Raw genomic sequence first — 8,864 nt, 5'->3', positions numbered from 1 at the left:
CGGAATATTGCCTTTTGGATTACTTTGAACCATCTTCCAATAACGCGACTTCTTTGGATTTTACTTGTGTAAATTTAATCAACCTTTTTGGATTTTACCGATATTGGATAATTTACTCTTCACCAGACCACCCATTCACGTGAATTCTTCCCCCTATTCCTTCTGCTTCACTATTCTTTACCAAGTAAGATCTATGATTAACTTGTAGTTTCATTAAACACTCTTGCAAGCAAAATCCGATCCCGCATTTTGCTAATCCCTACCCTCTGATGAGAAGGAAAGTATTTCTTCAAAACTTTGCGGATTAAGGACTATCCACTTATTTTGTGCTTCCTTTTTAAAATTAAATATGTTTTTAACTCTTTTTCAAAAGTTTTTTTAACATGCTTTATTTACTACTTATTCTTATATATATATATATATATATATATATATATATATATATGATAAAGTGTGTGTTATTTTGTGTCTCAGATGTACATGTTTTTTATTCTGGTTAATTGTTATGACTTTCTATTTTTTGTGATAAATAATTTTACCAAGATTTTTTCATACGTTTTTGTATCACTTTCAAATATAGCTAATGACACTCATTTATTATTTTTTTTATAAATAATTTTATCAAGAATTCTTCGTAAGTTTTGGTTTTGGTTTCGATTATATCATATGACAATCAAGCTATACATATATATATATATATATATATATATATATATATATATATATATATTTTCTTTCTTCATAAGTTTTGTTTCGGTTTCGATTCAAGCTGATTCACCCAAGTCATATGGATATATCTTTTCATTTTTGAAATCACAACTTTAACTATATAAAAATCGATAAAATATTAACTCGATAATATATTTATCATTCTCGATTAATACATGCAGTATATAAATCGAGAAATGACAAAGATTGAGTTTTAAGAATTTAAAAAGACCTTAAACACATTTGACGACCGGTCACCAGCGAAATATAACACACCAGTTTTGGTGCCGTGACCAGAATTTTCAAGTCCTAGAATTTAACTCTCCTTTGACGTCATTTCCCAGATCTTGCATACAGATTTGTGACTGCCTTTTTTTGTTTGACGTTTCTCCCCAGGAATCTGAATGATTCAACACAATTAAAGGACAGTCATTCGGAAGAAAAAAGATGTAAGTGTGGCACAAACTAACACGCACGCGATTGTAGTAATATATAGATGATGCCTCATAATTTGATAGAAATAAAAATGATCCCCCTATAAATGAGGGAGAGAATCAAAGACACCCTAAAAATAAAAGTGAAACGTTGCAGCAGACTGGTCCATTTTGTTACAATAACATTGTAGAAATACAAAATGATTCTTAAAAGTTCATGCTTGTATGCATACCTGACAACGTCAGGGTATGTTCCTAATGAGACGACAGATGGTGTTCTGAAGAATCTCCTTCCAAATTTAGACCAATGCATCACTGAGCTCCTAAACAAACTTAAACATAATGTCCTGGAAGTGTTCTATTGGATTTAATTCAGGTGAACGTGAGAGGCCAGTCAATTATATAAATTCTTTTATCCTCCAGAAACTGCCTGCATACTCTACCCACATGAGGTCGAGTATTGTCATGGATCAGGAAGAACTCAGATCACTTTACACCAGCATAGATTCTGACAGATGGTTCTAGGATTTCATCCTGATACTTAATAGCAGTCAGCCTGCTATTATCTAACCTATAGAGGTATGTGCGTTCATCTTGGGATATGCCTCCTCAAATCACCACTGACTACCACCAAGTGACATATGGCCGAGTGGTCCTAGACGTTGTATCAAAGTTTACAGTTACCCAAAGGTGCTGAGTTCAATCCTGAACGAAGGCAGTGAAAAAGTAACATTGAAAAACAGAGAATCAGCAACTATGTCCCAAAGCCTAGCTGGAGTCCGAACACGGTACCCCCGTAATAATAATAAAGGGTTGGGTTCGAGACTCCTAACAAACCGTTCACCTGACGAAGGCCGGAGGGCAAAACGGCCGAAACGTTGTGACAATAACAACCAAGATGAGGAAGTCAGTCCGACAATCTCAATCAATATGAAAAGATGCCAAAAATTAAAAGAATTAAGACTACACAGACTAATTTACATTTGTGGTCGAGAAAAATGTAACCGTGTGTATATGAATTGTGTTTGCATTAGAGTGAGATTCTTATTAATACTAGTAGACTGTTTTTCGTGTTGGCCTGAATTAATCTATGACAATCTCAGGCAAGAAAGAATCATATCCTCCAGAAACGGTTTACACCACATCCTCCCAAAAAACTCTGATATTCGACAATGCACCAGGGTTTTGTGATGAAAATCTCAGTTTGGTATAAATAAAGTATAAACCGTATATGGCATCGCTATATCATCATCAATTGAATGGGTTAGCAGAAAGAATAGTGCAGACCACAAAAAGGAGACTAAAAATAAATAAAGTTTTCTATGAAGGCTGTGAATGAAACTGAGATTTATAATAATGATGATAATAATAATAATACTAATAATAATAATAATAATAATAATAATAACTAGCGGGACCTGTGAAAATTCCACAGCAGCATTTTTCCTATGTAATATATTGTTGCTGGGCATGCTGTGAGCGTTCTATTCAGCATTAATGAAGACACAATCATATTATTCTAGTTTTTTTGTTAAAACTGTACTGCCCCTTTACTAAAATAATAACTTTGATATATTTCCTGGACTAATTATTTAATTACAAACACACCGGTCAATTAACTCACATTTTATCGATTTTCATAATTATTGAATATGTTACTATGTTCGACAATAATTTTGCATAATTTCAACCCACATTATCGCCTCTCCCTTTACTAAAATATTAAATTTGATATATTGTATCGACTGATTATTTTATTAAAAAAACACAACTATTAATTAACTCACATTTCATCATTTTTAATAATTCTTGGATATGGTACTAATTTTGACAATAATTTTTCATCATTTAAACTCACCATATCATTTTTCATAATTTAAGCTCTCCTTATCTTCTTCCCCTTCACTTATATAATAACTTTGATATATTATCTAGGCTGATTATTTTATTATAAACACATCAATCAATTAAATCACATTTCGTCATTTTTTGTAATTATTGGATATCTTACTAATTTCGACAATAATTTTTTATAATTTAAACCATTCTCGTCGCCCTTTCTTACTAAAAAATTACTTTGTTATATTTTCTGAGCTGATTATTTCATAAAAAACATAACTATCTATTAACTCACACTTGATCATTTTTCTTAATTCTTTGATATGTTACTCATTTCGACAATTATTTTTAATATTTTAACCAACATTATCAACCACCTACTACAAACATAATAACTTTGATATATTTTCTGGGATGATTATTTCATAAACACATCAATCAATTAACTCACATTTCGTCATTTTTCATAATTCTTGGATATGTTACTAATTTTGACAATTATTTTTCATAATTTAAACCATCCTTATCGCCCTCTCTTACTTACATAATTACTTTGATATATTTCCTGGGTTGATTATTTTATTATAAACACACAGTCGATTAAATCACATTTAATCTTTGTTCATAATCCTGGATATGTTACTAATTTCGACAATAATTTTTATAATTAAAAACCCACATTATGCCTCTCTCTCTTACTTATATAATATATTTGATATATTGTCTGGGCTTATTATATCATTACAAACACACCAATCAAGTAACTCACATTTCATCATTTTTCTTAATTCTTGGATATGTTACTAATTTCGACAATAATTTTCATAACTATAACCCACTATGTCACTCCCCCTTACTTAAATAATAACTTTGATATATTGCCTGGGCTGATTATTTCATTACAAACAAATAAATAATTTCTGGGTATTCTCATAGTATATATGTTTCACCTATCTTATCCAATCCCGGGTGACGCGGCATATTCTGCTAATATATATCATTCACCTATCTCATTCGATCCCGGGCGACGCTGGGTATTTTGCTACTATATGTTTTCCACCTATCACATTCAATACTGGGCAACACTTTCTGATAGTATATATTTGCACATCTCATTCAATCCCGGGACTGACTTCATCTCCACCACCCCACTGTTGAAAATATACATTAAATAAAGTAATGTTTTAATCATAAACTGTTTCAGCCATTTCCGGGATTGACTTTATATCCCAAACCCACTGCTAAAAATATACATGAAATAATGTAATGTCTAAATAGTAAACTCTTTCAGCCATTTCCGGGACCGACTTTATATTCCCAACCCACTGCTAAAAATATACATGAAATAATGTAATGTATAAATAGTAAACTTTTTCAGCCATTTCCGGGACCGACTTTATATTCCAAACCCACTGCTAAAAATATACATGAAATAATGTAATGTATGAATAGTAAACGGTTTCAGCCATTTCCGGAACCGACTTTATATCCCCAACCCACTGCTAAAAATATACATGAAATAATGTAATGTCTAAATAGTAAACTTTTTCACCCATTTCTGGGACCGACTTTATATCCCCAACCCACTGCTAAAAATATACATGAAATAATGTAATGTCTAAATAATAAACTGTTTCAGCCATTTTCGGGACTGACTTTATATACTCATCCCACTTTTGAAAATATACATGAAATAAAGTAATGTATAAATCGTAAACTTTTCAGCCATTTCCGGGACCGACTTCTTATCTCCTATCCTACTGTTAAAAATATACATTAAATAAAGTAATGTCCAAAACGTAAATGGTTGCGGCCATTTGCGGAACCGACTTCATATTTTCCACCCCAATGTTAAAAATATGCATTGAATAAAGTAATGCTTAAATCATAAACGGTTTGAGTAATTTCCGGACTGACATCATATCCCGTAACCCACTGCTTAAAATATACTTGAAATAAAGTAATGTTTAAATCATAAACTGTTTCAGCAGCTTTTCGAAAGTAACACATAAAAACATTAACACGGTTAGGGATTAGGTAACCATTGCTTTAACACGAATTTCTGAATGTAGTATCAGTTTCAGCATTTCAGTGACTTAAATCCCCCTTTTTTGGTCTTGGTTAATGAAGGAGAAATCCTTCATTACTGATACAATTCTTATTTTTGTTACTGACCAGAGAGCCCCTTTTGGGGAACTGGTTTTCCCCTAAATTTTTAACTGACCTCATGTCCAATTCCGCCCTTGTGGGGGGGCAAGTAAACAAAAAAAAAAAAATCAGAACGGACATTTTCCAGGGCATTTTATAATTAATCAGGAGTAACACTTCCAGGGCATTTTGTAATTAAATCAGAAATAAATTTTTCCAGTTACTTTTTAAATATTAAAACTTTGTTACATTAAACATAGTACCTATTCACAATGCCTCCCCCACGGGACAGATTTAGACACCAGGGTCGTTTTTTAACGCGGAGAAAAAATTGTCTTAGTCGTAAAGGATTTCTCTTCCACTGAGAGAGAAGAAATTGAAATGTAGCACCTGAAGAACAGATACTACACTTTGATCTTAGCCAAAAGACCAAGAAAGACAAATCATTTTTATTAGCTTTGCCTCAACAGCGACACCATTTTTTTTTTTTTTTTTTAAATTTAATTAAGGGTGACAAGGTTTATTTGGAATATTCCACTTTCCCTTTTTAGGGATGCACAGCATGATAACGGACGAAGCGATAAGCGTAATAATATAATGATAATTCTGATTTTGTTTATCAACGTCTCTCTGGAAAGGGATGGGATTAATTTCGAGAGGATTTCCCTTAATCCCGGCTTCAAACCAGGAACTTCAAAGATTAAGGGTTTTCCTAAGGATGTTGGTGATACCTACAATTGCAGAGGGCTGAAAGCCGCCTAAAACATCGGGAATTTGTAGTTTTTTCAATTGTCCTTCCAGACGACTTGATACTACTCCTAGTGTACCAACTACGACCGGGATTAGTTGTGTTATAACCCCGTGTATACGCCTTATCTCCAAGGCCAATGGAGCATAATTGCTCCACTTCTCAGTCTTCACATTCCTGTCCCAGAGTACTGAAAAGTCTACAATCTGCCAATTTTTTTTTTAGACATTGACAATGACGACCAAATTCGGACGATTATGTTTCAATTGCTTGGTCGTTATGACACTTATGTCCCACCATACCTCTAAATTTTCATCCTCACTTGTTCTCACTTCATCAGGCACCTCCTCAAACCATTTTCCAGCACATTTCACCCCAACCTTCCTACAGATTTCTCAATATATCCGGAGTCCCATGAGATCGTGTCTTTTGCGGTACTCTCTCTGGGCCAGTCCACTACACCCTGCTGCTAGGTGCGCAATTGAATGAGGTCTTACCACAAATCCGACATTCTGCAGCAACTTCCTCTCCTATAACCACTTTTTTGAACAATCGTGTTCCTAATGCCTGCTCTTGTGCTGCACAAACAAAAGCTTCAGTACTCTTAGCCAGATACCCAGCTCTAAGCCATTGCCATGATATTTCATCAGCCACTTCTGCTATATCCTGGAAGAACCTTCCGTGCTTTTAATAATAATAATAATAATAATAATAATAATAATAATAATAATAATAATAATAATAATGAATATTCGTCCAAAGTATTTCTTGCGAACTCACCGACAGTTCTCGCTGTTTCTGTCTCTCAGTTGTCAAAAAAAAAAAAAGACTTTGTGCTTTCCCCACATTCTTTTTCACAGTAATCATTGTCCTCATATCCAAATTAATGCCATAGTTTTTCTTTTCTCTTTCCTTTTTTTGATTTTGTCCCACAACATGGTAGAGAGAGGCGCCGTTGCTAGTCACGTGTTGCATTATTTTCATCACATGCTGCTTTTACACAAAATAACATATTCCAAAAGATTAGAAAGCTAGTTTTAATGGGATGGCAATTTAGGACTTTATTCACCATGTCTTATTTCACAAATGAAAAATATGGTAGAAACAGAACAAAGAATCAACTCCAGTAAACGCAGAATTTAAAAAGACCAAAATACAGCTATAATAAATAGAGAAATGGGGAACAGCGTATCAGCTTATACAGATCGAATAAAATCCTCAGGTGAATATGAAGAGAAAAAAATAATCCCAAAATCTCTATGGTTATTTTCGGTACTAAATTATTTAAATAATCTTTACAGAATCAAACTTCAGACAATGGAATAATACAGGATCGAGGAGGCCAGAAGAAAGAGTTTGAAACTTCGATGGAAGATCAGTTAATGCAAACGACCCTAGTTACAGTGTAGTGCAAGCGATCTAGATATACCAGAGAAAGAAATACAGAAGAGATAGATAGATAGATAGATAGATAGATAGAGAGAGAGAGAGAGAGAGAGAGAGAGAGAGAGAGAGAGAGAAACGGCGGGGGAAGAGATCTAGATATATCAGAGAGAGAAATACAGAAGAGATAGATAGATAGATAGATATATAGAGAGAGAACGAGAGAGAGGGGGGAAGAGATCTAGATATACCAGAGAAAGAAATACAGAGAGAGAGAGAGAGAGAGAGAGAGAGAGAGAGAGAGAGAGAGAGAGAGAGAGAGAGAGAGAGAAAGGGAGTGGAGAGAGCAAAGCAATCCCGAAAATATGAATAATCACTGCAAAAGACATATTAAAGGCACAAAACTTTCACGTTTCAGTAAGATGCAGTGATACTGGCAATTCAACATGCCGAATAAGCATAAAACTAAGAAAAAAAAAACACTATAAATCTATATAATTCTAAAATATATAATTCGACTCAATCTATCGGTATACTAATAAACCATTGTTTATCATCGCATCATCATGTCACCTTGCACAATTCATCTGTACACGAATGATTCATATGGTAGAAGGCAGAGTTAATAACACAAATAAAGGGAAGTTGATGAGAGAAGTAGTGAGGGAAATTAAACAATGTCAATAATTAAAAGAGAATACAAAGAGGGAGAGAGAAAGAGATAAGAGAAGGGAAGTGTAAGTGAGAGATAGAATGAGAGGAGAAAGAAGTTGGAAGAGAGAGTCCGAACTTTCTATTAACAAAACTGAATGTTGTTGAACAGACGTTCACCTGGTTGGTTTCTGATTAAACTGTTCAAAGTAACACACAGTGACGAGAGAAATTAACCTAGATGATATAGAATATAATATCCTCGTGTAGAAGCATTTTCAGTTAAGTTATCGTGGCCTGAAAATTAATCGCCACCTTTTTTCAGTGATAAGAAAAAAAATAACTAGCAGCCATGCTGCTTATTGACTTTCATACCCCACTTAGAGATCATATTTTATTACTGTCCCGATTTTTTTTTTCTGGCTACAGAGAGCGCTGTTGTAATCTTACATATTCTTACTCTTGCCCGTACGAAATATCTATACATCACAAAAACTCTGAGACGGCTTATATTATCACGGTGAATACTTAATCAGTACATGAATGGTGGAGATAGTGGGTGAATGATAATAGAAGCGCTGAGAGAAATGAAGTGATATAATTAAAAATGAGGGATGTATCGGTGGCTAAGTGGCTAATGACACGAACTGAAAATCTGAGGCGTTCGAATCCAGTTCATCCCTCAGAAGCACTTTCACGTAGAGTGTTGGCAACCTTCACATGGTTCCTCCTGTGAGTACTCGATGTTTATCTAGAACGAATTCTAACTAGAAAGATATTGGAGAAAGCGATGCTAACCATAGCAATCATCTGAATCATACGAAATGAGTGAATGATTAAAAGTCAGAGAAAAATAGGCGATTAAGGATAGAAAACGGACTAGAAAGAGAAAGATAAGAGATAGATAGACTAAAAGAGAGAAAGAGAGAAAGAGAGGGATAGTCTATTATGAC

At 33.9% G+C, this 8,864-nt stretch overlaps 1 pseudogene; it reads right to left on the bottom strand.

Annotated features, from left to right (window-relative positions):
- Nucleotides 1-5,455: 5,455 nt before the first annotated feature.
- Nucleotides 5,456-5,571, bottom strand: LOC145240566 (U2 spliceosomal RNA; annotated as a pseudogene).
- Between the last annotated feature and the right edge of the window lie 3,293 nt (nt 5,572-8,864).

The sequence above is a fragment of the Euprymna scolopes genome, chromosome 19, assembly GCF_053919585.1.
Source record: "Euprymna scolopes isolate OS-2025 chromosome 19, ASM5391958v1, whole genome shotgun sequence".
In the NCBI taxonomy this organism is placed as follows: Eukaryota; Metazoa; Mollusca; class Cephalopoda; order Sepiida; family Sepiolidae; genus Euprymna; species Euprymna scolopes.
The sequence above is the reverse complement of the archived record's forward strand: the minus strand, read 5'-3'. Positions and strand labels throughout refer to the sequence as shown.